This window comes from Zea mays, chromosome 8 (assembly GCF_902167145.1).
Source record: "Zea mays cultivar B73 chromosome 8, Zm-B73-REFERENCE-NAM-5.0, whole genome shotgun sequence".
NCBI lineage: Eukaryota > Viridiplantae > Streptophyta > Magnoliopsida > Poales > Poaceae > Zea > Zea mays.
The window spans coordinates 142,430,134-142,444,704 of NC_050103.1; positions in this window are offsets into that span (position 1 = coordinate 142,430,134).

Sequence of the window (14,571 nt, forward strand, 5' to 3'; positions counted from 1 at the left end):
GGTATCCGTATCCCGGAGGCGTAGGAATCCCTCGGCCCGTTCGGCCTTGTTACGTGAGGCTCCTCTAGCTTAGTTGAAGGGACCCCTCAGCCGCCCTTTGGTGGATCGAGGCCGGGGGTAGCGATATCAGTATGAACAGAGGCGGAGTTGGCTCGAGAATGGGGAACCTGGTTGGCCGGAGCCTAGCCGTGTCGCCCGTCAGCGGTGCTGACGCCCAAGTCGGTCAGTCGAGGCCTCGGATCGGGCTAGCGCCCTTGGAAGCCGGTTGCCCGAGGCCCCAGGGGTAACCGGTTGAGCCGCCTGCTCGGGCCGGATTCCTGGAGGAGCCCCTGGACCTCGGCGCCGCCCGAGGCTGGGTCGGGCTTTGCTGTAGACGTCGTCGATGCCGAGGGTGCTACGGCTCCCTTCGGCGTGAAGACCCGGGCCTGCAGGATCAGATCATCTTGTAGCGTGCGCTTTCTGCGGCCGCCGAGGCCAGAAGAACACGCCCTCGCCGCGCTTGCGAAGCTGCGTCCTTTTTTCCTCTTGTTTCGAGCATCTGGACTCTGTCGGTAATAGGGATGTTTGTGTGAGCGAGAGTTGCTTTTCGCGGAAGGGACGAGTGAGGTATCCGTATCCCAGAGGCGTGGGAATCCCTCGGCTCGGTCGGCCTTGCCGCTTACGCGTACTTTCACCCGTCCATGAGGCCCTGTCCCCGATTTAGTCGAGAAAGCTTGAAGGACTGCTTCGGCAGGAGAGCTTCCGAACGTGATGACTCGTTCGGTCCACGGAGTCGCTTTATCCGAGCGCAAGTTACTTATCGCAGAAGGGGACGAGTGAGGTATCCGTATCCCGGAGGCGTAGGAGTCCCTCGGCTCGGTCAGCCTTGGCTGCTTACGTGTACCTCGTCGTTTCCAGGATCCGCTTTCCAAAGTAGTCAAGAAGCACGGAAGAAATCCTGCTAAAAAGAGGTCCTTTTTCGAGGAAAAAATTCGACGCAGAGGGGGTCTCCCCCCTTTTAGCCCCCGAGGGAGGGTCGGGCCTTGCCGAGGCTAGGCCGACCCTTCCTTGACAACTAAACTTTGCGTAGGTGCGAGGTATATGAACAACTTGAAAACATCTTAAGGGTAGAAGCGACGTAGCTGTTTGATGTTTCAAGCGTTGCCGTAGATCTCGCCTTGATTGTTGGCCAGCTTGTATGTTCCGGGCTTCAGAACTTTGGCGATGACGAACGGCCCTTCCCAGGGGGGCGTGAGCTTGTGCCTCCCTCGGGCGTCTTGTCGCAGCCGAAGCACCAGGTCGCCCACCTGGAGTTCTCGGGACCGGACCCCTCGGGCGTGGTAACGTCGCAGGGACTGTTGGTACCGCGCCGAGTGTAGTAAAGCCCTGTCCCGAGCTTCCTCCAACTGGTCCAGCGATTCCTCTCGGCTGGCTTGGTTGCTTTGCTCGGTGTAGGCCCTCGCCCTTGGGGAGCCGTATTCCAGGTCAGTGGGCAGGATAGCTTCAGCCCCATAGACCAGGAAAAATGGCGTGAAGCCCGTGGCACGACTCGGCGTCGTCCTTAGGCTCCAGACCACCGAGGGGAGTTCCTTCATCCATCGCCTGCCGAACTGGTTGAGGTCGTTGTAGATCCGAGGCTTGAGCCCTTGTAGAATCATGCCGTTGGCACGCTCTACTTGCCCATTCGACATGGGATGAGCCACGGCGGCCCAGTCCACCCGGATATGATGATCCTCGCAAAAATCCAAGAATTTTTTGCCGGTGAACTGGGTGCCGTTGTCGGTGATGATGGAGTTCGGGACCCCGAAGCGATGGATGATGTTGGTGAAGAATGCCACCGCCTGCTCGGACCTGATGCTGTTCAGAGGTCGGACCTCGATCCACTTGGAGAATTTGTCGATGGCGACCAGCAGGTGCGTGTAGCCCCCGGGCGCCTTTTGCAAGGGACCGACGAGGTCCAGACCCCATACAGCGAAGGGCCAGGTGATGGGTATTGTCTGCAGAGCCTGAGCGGGCAGGTGTGTCCGCTTCGCATAGAATTGGCACCCTTCGCAGGTGCGGACAATTCTAGTGGCGTCAGCCACCGCCATTGGCCAGTAGAAGCCTTGCCGGAAAGCATTTCCAACAAGGGCTCGGGGTGCTGCGTGGTGGCCGCAAGCCCCCGAGTGTACTTCTTGCAGCAGTTCCCGACCTTCGGCGATGGAGATGCATCGCTGGAGGATGCCCGAGGGGTTGCGATGGTAGAGCTCCTCTTCGTCGCCCAGCAAGACGAATGACTTGGCGCATCGCGCTACCCGCCGAGCCTCGACTTGGTTGAGGGGTAGCTCTCCTCGACGGAGATATTGCAGGTACGGGGCCTGCCAATCCTGGTCTGGCGTGGCCCCGCTCTGCCCTTCCTCGATGTTCAATGCCCCGCCCTCGGGGGCCGAGAGTACCTCGGGCTGGGCCGAGGGTGCCTCGGGCTGAACCGAGGGTACCTTGGGCTGAGCCGAGGGTACCTCGGGCTGAGCCGAGGGTACCTCGGGCTGAGCCGAGGATACCTCGGGCTCGGGCGCGTCGTCGAGCTTGACGGAGGGTTGATGCAGATCCCGGGAGAAGACGTCCGGGGGGACTGTCGTTCGCCCCGAGGCTATCTTCGCCAGCTCGTCTGCGGTTTCGTTGTAGCGCCGAGCGATGTGGTTGAGCTCGAGCCCGAAGAACTTGTCTTCCAGGCGCCGAACCTCGTCGCAGTAGGCCTCCATCTTCGGGTCGCGGCAGTGGGAGTTCTTCATGACTTGGTCGATGACGAGCTGCGAATCACCGCGTGCGTCGAGGCGTCTGACCCCTAGCTCGATTGCGATCCGCAATCCGTTGACCAGAGCTTCGTACTCGGCCACATTGTTGGACGCCGGGAAGTGGAGGCGCAGCACGTAGCGCAAGTGCTTTCCGAGGGGCGAGATGAAGAGCAGGCCCGCACCGGCCCCCGTCTTCATCAGCGACCCGTCGAAAAACATGGTCCAGAGCTCCGGTTGGATCGGAGTCGTTGGTAGTTGGGTATCGACCCATTCAGCCACGAAATCCGCCAACACTTGGGACTTGATGGCCTTCCGAGGGGCGAACGAGATCGTTTCGCCCATGATCTCCACTGCCCACTTTGCGATCCTGCCCGAGGCCTCTCGGCACTGGATGATCTCCCCCAGGGGGAAGGATGACACCACAGTCACCGGATGGGACTCGAAGTAGTGTCGTAGCTTCCGCCTCGTCAGGATCACAGCATACAGCAGCTTTTGAACTTGTGGGTAGCGGATCTTAGTCTCGGACAGCACTTCGCTGATGAAGTAAACCGGCCTCTGAACGGGCAATGTATGCCCTTCCTCCTGCCTTTCGACCACAATCGCGGCGCTAACCACCTGAGTGGTCGCGGCGACGTAGACCAAGAGGGTTTCTCCGTCCGCCGGCGGCACCAAGACTGGCGCCTTTGTAAGGAGCGCCTTTAGGTTGCCGAGGGCTTCCTCGGCCTCAGGGGTCCAAACGAAACACTCGGCTTTCCTTAAAAGGCGGTACAGGGGCAGACCTCTTTCGCCGAGGCGTGAGATGAAGCGGCTCAGGGCCGCGAGGCATCCCATGACCCTCTGTACCCCTTTTAAGTCCTTGATGGGCCCCATGCTGGTGATGGCCGCGATCTTCTCCGGGTTGGCCTCGATGCCTCGCTCAGAGACGATGAACCCTAGGAGCATGCCTCGGGGCACCCCGAAGACACACTTCTCAGGATTAAGCTTGACTCCTTTCGCCTTGAGACACCGGAATGTCACTTCAAGGTCGGAGAGGAGGTTGGGAGCCTTCCGTGTCTTGACTACGATGTCATCGACGTAGGCCTCGACTGTGCGACCGATGTGTTCGCCGAACACATGGTTCATGCACCGCTGGTACGTCGCGCCTGCATTCCTCAGGCCGAACGGCATGGTGACGTAGCAGTACATGCCGAACGGCGTGATGAAAGAAGTCGCGAGCTGGTCGGACTCTTTCATCCGGATCTGGTGATACCCCGAGTAGGCATCGAGGAAGGACAGGGTTTCGTACCCAGCAGTGGAATCCACGATTTGGTCGATGCGAGGCAGAGGGTAGGGAACCTTCGGACATGCTTTGTTGAGACCAGTGTAGTCTACACACATCCGCCATTTCCCCCCTTTCTTCCTCACAAGCACAGGGTTGGCAAGCCATTCGGGATGGAATACCTCTTTGATGAACCCTGCCGCCATTAGCTTGTGGATCTCTTCGCCAATCGCTCTGCGCTTCTCCTCGTCGAATCGGCGCAGAGGCTGTCTGACGGGTCGGGCTCCGGCCCGAATATCCAGCGAGTGCTCGGCGACATCCCTCGGTATGCCGGGCATGTCCGAGGGACTCCACGCAAAGACGTCGGCGTTTGCGCGGAGAAAGTCGACGAGCACTGCTTCCTATTTGGGGTCGAGCCCGGAACCGATCCGGATTTGCTTGGTGGTGTCGCCGCTGGGGTCGAGGGGGACGGCCTTGACCGTCTCCGCTGGCTCGAAGTTGCCGGCATGGCGCTTCACGTCTGGGACCTCCTTGGAGAGGTTCTCCAGGTCGGCGATGAGGGCCTCGGACTCGGCGAGGGCCTCGGCGTACTCCACGCACTCCACGTCGCATTCGAACGCGTGTTTGTACGTGGGGCCGACGGTGATGACCCCGTTGGGGCCCGGCATCTTGAGCTTCAGGTAGGTGTAGTTGGGGATGGCCATGAACTTCGCGTAGCATGGCCTCCCTAACACGGCGTGGTAGGTTCCTCGGAACCCGACCACTTCGAACGTCAGGGTCTCCCTTCGGAAGTTGGAGGGTGTCCCGAAGCAGACTGGGAGGTCGAGTCGCCCGAGGGGCTGGACGCGCTTCCCAGGGATGATCCCGTGGAAGGGCGCAGCGCCTGCTCGGACGGTGGACGGATCGACGCGCAGGAGCTTGAGGGTCTCGGCGTAGATGATGTTGAGGCAGCTGCCCCCGTCCATCAGGACCTTGGTGAGCCTGACATCGCCGACAACGGGGTCGACGACGAGCGGGTATTTCCCCGGGCTCGGCACATGGTCGGGGTGGTCGGCTCGGTCGAAAGTGATGGGCTTGTCGGACCAGTCTAGGTAGACTGGCGCCGCCACCTTCACCGAGCAGACCTCCCGGCGCTCTTGCTTGCGGTGCCGAGCCGAGGCGTTCGCCGCATGCCCTCCATAGATCATGAAGCAGTCGCGGACCTCGGGGAACCCCCCTGCTGGGTGTTCTTCGTTCTTGTCGTCGTCGTGGGCCCTGCCACCCTCGGCGGGTGGCCCGGCCCTGTGGAAATGACGCCGAAGCATAACGCACTCCTCGAGGGTGTGCTTGACGGGCCCCTGATGGTAGGGGCACGGCTCCTTGAGCATCTTGTCGAAGAGGTTTGCACCTCCGGGGGGCTTCCGAGGGTTCTTATACTCGGCGGCGGCGACAAGGTCCGCGTCTGCGGCGTCGCGTTTCGATTGCGACTTCTTCTTGCCTTTCTTCTTGGCGCCGCGCGGAGCAGACGTCACGGGAGCTTCTTCCGACGGGCGGCCCTGGGGCTGCTTGTCCTTTCGGAAGATAGCCTCGACCGCCTCCTGGCCGGAGGCGAACTTGGTGGCGATGTCCATCAGCTCGCTCGCCCTGGTGGGGGTTTTGCGACCCAGCTTGCTCACCAGGTCGCGGCAAGCGGTGCCGGCGAGGAACGCGCCGATGACATCCGAGTCGGTGATGTTGGGCAGCTCGGTGCGCTGCTTCGAGAATCGCCGGATGTAGTCCCGGAGCGACTCCCCCGGCTGTTGCCGGCAGCTTCGAAGGTCCCAGGAATTCCCGGGGCGCACGTATGTGCCCTGGAAATTGCCAGCGAAGGCTTGGACCAAGTCGTCCCAGTTGGAAATCTGCCCCGGAGGCAGGTGCTCCAACCAGGCACGAGCAGTGTCGGAGAGGAACAGGGGGAGGTTGCGGATGATGAGGTTGTCGTCGTCCGTTCCACCCAGTTGGCAGGCAAGGCGGTAGTCCGCGAGCCACAGCTCCGGTCTCGTTTCCCCCTAGTTCTTTACGATAGTAGTCGGGGGTCGGAACCGGGTCGGGAATGGCGCCCGTTGAATGGCCCGACTGAAAGCCTGCGGACCGGGTGGTTCGGGCGAAGGACTCCGATCCTCCCCGCTGTCGTAACGTCCCCCACGCCTGGGGTGATAGCCTCGGCGCACCCTTTCGTCGAGGTGAGCCCGACGGTCGCGTCGATGGTGCTCGTTGCCGAGGTGGCCCGGGGCCGCAGGCGCGGTGTTGCGCGTGCGCCCGGTGTAGACCGAGGCTTCCCGCATGAATCGGGAAGTCGCGGCATGAGGTTCCGAGGGATATCCTTGCCTTCGGGATGCAGTGCTCTCGGCCCGCCGGGCCGCGGCGCCTTCCAGGAGATTCTTGAGTTCTCCCTGGATCCGCCGACCCTCGGTGGTTGACGGCTCCGGCATCGCGCGGATGAGCATTGCTGCGGTTGCCAGGTTCTGACCGACCCCGCTGGATGCGGGCGGCGGCCTGATCCTGACGTCGTTGGCGACGCGGTGCTGGAGACCTTGGGGCAGATGACGTATTTCTCCGGCCAGGGGTTGGCCCACCCATGCCTGTCCGACGTCCCGACGGATCGGCTCAAGCGCTCCCGTTCCCTCGTTGAGCCTGGCCTGCGCCTCGCGGACTTGCTCGAGTTGTGGGTCGTAACCCCCTGCCGGAGCGGGGACCACAGCTAGCTCCCGTGGGATGTCGGTGCGAGGCACCGGCCTAGGGAGATCACCATCCTCCGGCATGCCAAGATGGTTGCCTTCGGTGGGATTCCCTAGCTCGATGTGGAAACATTCGCGGCTTGGGCCGCAGCTCTCGTCGCCAAGGCTGCGGCTTGCATCGGAACAGTCGGACAGACAGTAGTCACATGCGGCCATGAAGTCCCGCACGGCACTGGGGTTGCCAAGTCCGGAGAAATCCCAACCGATGCTGGGGTCGTCATCTTCCTCGGACCCAGAGGGCCCGTAGGTCGAGACGTCCGTCAGTCGGTCCCAAGGCGATCGCATACAGAACCTCAGTGGGGTTGCACTCGCCTCAATGAGGGCGCCCGCCAAAACGAGGTCGTTTGGCGGGTTGAGGCCGAGTCGAAATGACGCAAGATGGGAGTTAGTCGTTACCTTTTGGTCGACGAGGAGCGACGTAGTCACATCGGGGACTGGTTGCGCCGTCATGTCTGGTTCGAGGGCGACGTCCTGCAGGCTTTCCGCGAGCGCGCCGGCGTCGTCTTCTTGCTCGGGGTCGTCGTGCCGCGGGGGGACGGCGCTTGCCTCCGTCTTGAACGCGAGGTCGATGTCCGGCGTGCCTTCCGTCGGGGCGTCGGGGGCGTCGATTCGCTCGACGGCCGGCGAAGCGCGGCCTCCCGTCTGGCCTTGACGGCCCCGCCTCCTCCTCCGTTGGCGGGGGAGAGAACGGAGCGAGCCCGAATGTTGCTTTTCCACCACGCGGGGTAGACGTCGTCGATTCCGCCGCCGGCGGGCGGGTTGTCGGCCGCCATTGTCGTGGTCGCACGGCGGTGGAAGAAGTATCATGTCGTAGCTGCCGTCGAAGGACATGAACTCGAGAGCCCCGAAACGAAGCACCGTCCCGGGCCGGAGAGGTTGCTGGAGACTGCCCATCTGGAGCTTGACGGGGAGCTATTCGTCAGCACGCAGCAGGCCCCTACCTGGCGCGCCAACTGTCGGCGTTTCGAGACAGGGGGTCCCTAAGCCGACGAGTGAGTGTGCTGCGTGCCCCAGCCCAGATGGGTCGAGCGCGTGGGCGAGCGCGGAGGGGGGAGAGGCGAGGCGGCCGGAGCCGAGCGTGAGAGAGGTGGAAGTCCCGCGGCCTTCGTGTTCGTCCCGCGCCCAGGTCAGGTGCGCTTGCAGTAGGGGGGTTACAAGCGTCCACGCGGGTGAGGGAAGCGAGCGGCCCCAAGAGAGCGCCTGTCCCGTCCTCGGTCCCGCGCGGCCAACCTTCTCTGAGAAGGCCCTGGTCCTTCCTTTTATAGTCGTAAGGAGAGGACCCAGGTGTACAATGGGGATGTAGCAGAGTGCTACGTGTCTAGCGGAGGGAGAGCTAGTGCCCTAGGTACATGCCAATGTGGCAGCCGGAGAGATCTTGGCATCCTGCTGGCGTGATGTCGTGGCTATCGGAGGTGCGACGGAGCCTGATGGAGGGACAGCTGTTGGAGCGGTCGAGTCCCTGCTGACGTTGTCCTGCTGCCGTAAGAGAGCTGGGGGCCGCCGTCGTCATAGAGCTCGTGGAGCGCCATCATTGCCCCTCTGGCGGAGCTGGCCGGACGAGACGCCGGTCTTGTTCTCCGTGACCCGAGTCGATTCGGGGTAGGATGATGATGACGTTTCCTGTTGACGTGGCGGTCTGTGCTCTAGGCAGGGCGACGTGGGGTTTCCTCCGAAGCCGAGGTTGAGTCTTGCCTTCAGTTGCCGTGGCCGAGCCCGAGCCAGGGGGTCGGGCGAGGCGGAAGTCGTCCGGCCGAGGCCAGGGCGGAGTCCGAGCCCTGGGGTCGGGCGAGGCGGAGTTTCGTCGTCTTCCGGGTCTTAGCCCGAGTCCGAGCCCTGGGGTCGGGCGGAGCGGAGTTCGCCGTCTTCCGGGTCTTAGCCCGAGTCCGAGCCCTGGGGTCGGGCGGAGCGGAGTTCGTCGTCTTCCGGGTCTTAGCCCGAGTCCGAGCCCTGGGGTCGGGCGGAGCGGAGTTCGCCGTCTTCCGGGTCTTAGCCCGAGTCCGAGCCCTGGGGTCGGGCGGAGCGGAGTTCGCCGTCTTCCGGGTCCTAGCCCGAGTCCGAGCCCTGGGGTCGGGCGGAGCGGAGTTCGCCGTCTTCCGGGTCCTAGCCCGAGTCCGAGCCCTGGGGTCGGGCGGAGCGGAGTTCGTCGTGGCGCCTTTGGCAAGGCCTAATTGCCTGTCAGACTCACTCTGTCGAGTGGCACTGCAGTCGGAGTGGCGCAGGCGGCGCTGTCCTTCTGTCAGACTGGCCAGTGGAGCGGTGGAGTGACGGCGGTCACCTCGGCTCTGCCGGGGGCGCGTGTCAGGATAGAGGTGTCAGGCCACCTTTGCGTTAAATGCCCCTGCAATTTGGTCAGTCGGTGTGGTGATTTAGTCAAGGTTGCTTCTGAGCGAAGCCAAGGCCTTGGGCAAGCCGGTGATGTGTCCGCCATAAAAAGGGGGCCTCGGGCGAGACGGAAGTCTCTCGAGGTCGGCTGCCTTCGGCCGAGGCTAGGCTCGGGTGAAGCGTGATCGAGTCACTCGTGTGGACTGATCCCTGACTTAATCGTGCCCATCAGGCCTTTGCAGCTTTATGCTGATGGGGGTTACCAGCTGAGAATTAGGCGTCTTGAGGGTACCCCTAATTATGGTCCCCGACAATCATCAACATAAATTTGGCATACAAACAAATCATTCTCAAGTGTTTTGGTAAAGAGCGTAGGATCGGCCTTTCCGACTTTGAAGCCATTAGCAATAAGGAAATCTCTAAGGCATTCATACCATGCTCTTGGGGCTTGCTTGAGCCCATAAAGCGCCTTAGAGAGCTTATAGACATGGTTAGGGTACTCACTGTCTTCAAAGCCGGGAGGTTGCTCAACATAGACCTCTTCCTTGATTGGTCCATTGAGGAAGGCACTTTTCACGTCCATTTGATAAAGCTTAAAGCCATGGTAAGTAGCATAGGCCAATAATATGCGAATTGACTCAAGCCTAGCTACGGGTGCATAGGTTTCACCGAAATCCAAACCTTCGACTTGGGAGTATCCCTTGGCCACAAGTCGAGCTTTGTTCCTTGTCACCACACCATGCTCGTCTTGCTTGTTGCGGAAGACCCATTTGGTTCCTACAACATTTTGGTTAGGACGTGGAACTAAATGCCATACCTCATTCCTAGTGAAGTTGTTGAGCTCCTCTTGCATCGCCACCACCCAATCCGAATCTTGAAGTGCTTCTTCTACCCTGTGTGGCTCAATAGAGGAAACAAAAGAGTAATGCTCACAAAAATGTGCAACACGAGATCTAGTGGTTACCCCCTTATGAATGTCGCCGAGGATGGTGTCGACGGGGTGATCTCGTTGAATTGCTTGGTGGACTCTTGGGTGTGACGGCCTTGGTTCTTGCTCATCCTCCTTTTCTTGATCATTTGTATCTCCCCCTTGATCGTTGTCGTCATTTTGAGGTGGCTCATCTTCTTGATCTTCTTGTTCAACATCTTGAGCCTCATCCTCAATTTGAGTTGGTGGAGATGCTTGCATGGAGGAGGATGGTTGATCTTGTGCATTTGGAGACTCTTCGGATTCCTTAGGACACACATCTCCAATGGACATGTTCCTTAGCGCGATGCACGGAGCCTCTTCATTACCTATCTCATCAAGATCAACTTGCTCTACTTGAGAGCCGTTAGTCTCATCAAACACAACGTCACAAGAAACTTCAACTTGTCCGGAGGACTTGTTAAAGATTCTATATGCCCTTGTGTTTGAATCATATCCTAGTAAAAAGCCTTCTACAGTCTTAGGAGCAAATTTAGATTTTCTACCTCTTTTAACAAGAATAAAGCATTTGCTACCAAAGACTCTAAAATATGAAATGTTGGGCTTTTTACCGGTTAGGAGTTCATAGGATGTCTTCTTGAGGATTCGGTGTAGATACAACCGGTTGATGGCGTAGCAAGCGGTGTTGACCGCCTCGGCCCAAAACCGATCCGAAGTCTTGTACTCATCAAGCATGGTCCTTGCCATGTCCAATAGAGTTCGATTCTTCCTCTCCACTACACCATTTTGTTGAGGGGTGTAGGGAGAAGAGAACTCATGCTTGATGCCCTCCTCCTCAAGAAAGCCTTTAATTTGAGAGTTCTTGAACTCCGTCCCGTTGTCGCTTCTTATTTTCTTGATCCTTAAGCCGAACTCATTTTGAGCCTGTCTTAAGAATCCCTTTAAGGTCTCTTGGGTTTGAGATTTTTCCTGTAAAAAGAATACCCAAGTGAAGCGAGAATAATCATCCACAATAACTAGATAGTACTTACTCCCGCCGATGCTTATGTAAGCAATCGGGCCGAATAGATCCATGTGTAGGAGCTCCAGTGGCCTGTCGGTCGTCATGATGTTCTTGTGTGGATGATGGGCTCCAACTTGCTTCCCTGCCTGGCATGCGCTACAAATCCTGTCTTTCTCAAAATGAACATTTGTTAATCCTAAAATGTGTTCTCCCTTTAGAAGCTTACGAAGATTCTTCATTCCAACATGGGCTAGTCGGCGGTGCCAGAGCCAACCCATGTTAGTCTTAGCAATTAAGCAAGTGTCGAGTTCAGCTCTATCAAAATCTACCAAGTATAGCTGACCCTCTAACACTCCCTTAAATGCTATTGAATCATCACTTCTTCTAAAGACAGTGACACCTACATCAGTGAATAGACAGTTGTAGCCCATTTGACATAATTGTGAAACGGAAAGCAAATTGTAATCTAAAGAATCTACAAGAAAAACATTGGAAATAGAATGGTCAGGAGATATAGCAATTTTACCAAGACCTTTGACCAAACCTTGATTTCCATCCCCAAATGTGATAGCTCGTTGGGAATCTTGGTTTTTCTCGTAGGAGGAGAACATCTTCTTCTCCCCTGTCATGTGGTTTGTGCACCCGCTGTCGAGTATCCAACTTGAGCCCCCGGATGCATAAACCTACAAAACAAGTTTAGTTCTTGACTTTAGGTACCCAAATGGTTTTGGGTCCTTTGGCATTAGACACAAGAACTTTGGGTACCCAAACACAAGTCTTTGACCCCTTGTGCTTGCCCTCAACATATTTGGCAACTACCTTGCCGGATTTGTTAGTCAAAACATAAGATGCATCAAAAGTTTTAAAAGAAATATTATGATCATTTGATGCAATAGGAATTTTCTTCTTAGGCAACTTAGCACGGGTTGGTTGCCTAGAACTAGATGTCTCACTCTTATACATAAAAGCATGGTTAGAACCAGAGTGAGACTTCCTAGAATGAATTTTCCTAATTTTGTCCTCGGGATAACCGGCAGGGTATAAAATGTAACCCTCGTTATCCTGAGGCATGGGAGCCTTGCCCTTAACAAAATTTGACAATCTTTTAGGAGGGGCACTAATTTTGACATTGTCTCCCCTTTGGAAGCCAATGCCATCCTTAATGCCAGAGCGTCTCCCATTATAAAGCATGCTACGAGCAAATTTAAATTTCTCATTTTCTAAGTTGTGCTCGGCAATTTTAGCATCTAGTTTAGCTATATGATCATTTTGTTGCTTAATTAAAATCATGTGATCATGAATAGCATCAACATCAATATCTCTACATCTAGTACAAATAGTGACATGCTCAATGGTAGATGTAGAGGGTTTGCAAGAATTAAGTTCAACAATCTTAGCATGTAGTATATCATTCTTATCTCTAAGATCGGAAATTGTAACTTTGCAAACATCAAAATCTTTTGCCTTAGTAATTAATTTCTCATTTTCACTCCTAAGGCTAGCAAGAGAAATGTTTAATTCTTCAATCCTAGCAAGCAAATCATCATTATTATCTCTAGGATTGGGAATTGAAACATTACAAACATGTGAATCAACCTTAGCATTTAAACTAGCATTTTCATTCCTAAGGTTGTCAATCATCTCACGACAAGTGCTTAGCTCACTAGATAATTTTTCACATTTCTCAATTTCTAGAGCATAAGCATTTTTAACCTTAACATGTTTCTTGTTTTCCTTAATTAGGAGATCCTCTTGAGAATCCAAAAGGTCATCCTTTTCATGAATAGCACTAATCAATTCATTTAATTTTTCTTTTTGTTCCATGTTAAGGTTGGCAAAAAGGATACGCAAATTATCTTCCTCATCACTAGCATTATCATCACTAGATGTTTCATATTTAGTGGAGGATCTTGATTTTACCTTCTTCCTTTTGCCGTCCTTTGCCATGAGGCACTTGTGGCCGACGTTGGGGAAGAGGAGTCCCTTGGTGACGGCGATGTTGGCGGCGTCCTCGTCGTCGGAGGAGTCGCTAGAGCTTTCGTCGGAGTCCCACTCCCGACAAACATGGGCATCGCCGCCCTTCTTCTTGTAGTACCTCTTCTTTTCTCTCCTCTTGCCCTTCTTGTCGTTATCCCTGTCACTGTCACTTGATAATGGACATTTTGCAATAAAGTGACCGGGCTTACCACACTTGTAGCAAACTTTCTTGGAGCGGGACTTGTAGTCTTTCCCCCTCCTTTGCTTGAGGATTTGGCGGAAGCTCTTGATGACGAGCGCCATTTCCTCATTGTCGAGCTTGGAGGCGTCGATTGGTTGCCTACTTGGTGTAGACTCCTCCTTCTTTTCTTCCGTCGCCTTGAATGCGACGGGTTGAGCTTCGGATGTGGAGGGATCATCAAGTTCGTTGATCTACCTTGAGCCTTCGATCATGCACTCAAAACTTACAAAATTCCCGATAACTTCCTCGGGGGTCATTTTAGTATATCTAGGATTACCACGAATTAATTGAACTTGAGTGGGGTTAAGGAAAATGAGAGATCTTAGAATAACCTTAACCATTTCATGGTCGTCCCACTTCTTGCTCCCGAGGTTGCGCACTTGGTTTACCAAGGTCTTGAGCCGGTTGTACATGTGTTGTGGCTCTTCCCCTTTGCGAAGCCGGAACCGACCGAGCTCCCCCTCGATCGTTTCCCGCTTGGTGATCTTTGTGAGATCATCTCCCTCGTGCGCGGTTTTGAGCACATCCCAAACCTCCTTGGCGCTCTTCAACCCTTGAACTTTGTTATACTCCTCTCTACTTAAGGAGGCGAGGAGTATTGTTGTTGCTTGAGAGTTGAAGTGCTCGATTTGGGCCACCTCATCCTCATCATAGTCTTTATCCCCTACGGACAGTACCTGTGCACCAAACTCAACAACATCCCATATACTTTTGTGGAGCGAGGTTAGATGAAATCGCATTAAATCACTCCACCTAGCATAATCTTCACCATCAAAAGTTGGTGGTTTGCCTAATGGGACGGAAAGTAAAGGTGTATGTTTTGAAATGCGAGGGTAGCATAGGGGGATCTTACTATACTTCTTGCACTCTTGGCGCTTAGAAGTGACGGATGCCGCGTCGGAGCCGGAGGTGGATGTTGATGAAGTGTCGGTCTCGTAATAGACGACTTTCCTCATCCTCTTGTGCTTGTCCCCACTCCAATGCGGCTTGTGAGAAGAAGATTTCTCCTTCTTCTCTTTGTGATGAGAAGAAGATTTCTTCTCCTTCCCTTTGTTGGAGGAGCTCTTCTTCTTTTCCTCCCTCTTGGTGCGGGACTCTTCCGATGAAGTGCTCCCGTGGCTTGTAGTGGGCTTTTCGCCGGTCTCCATCTCCTTCTTGGCGTGATCTCCCGACATCACTTCGAGCGGTTAGGCTCTAATGAAGCACCGGGCTTTGATACCAATTGAAAGTCGCCTAGAGGGGGGGGGTGAATAGGGCGAAACTGAAATTCTCAAAATAATCACAACTACAAGCCGGGTTAGCGTTAGAAATATAATAGAGTCCACGAGAGAGG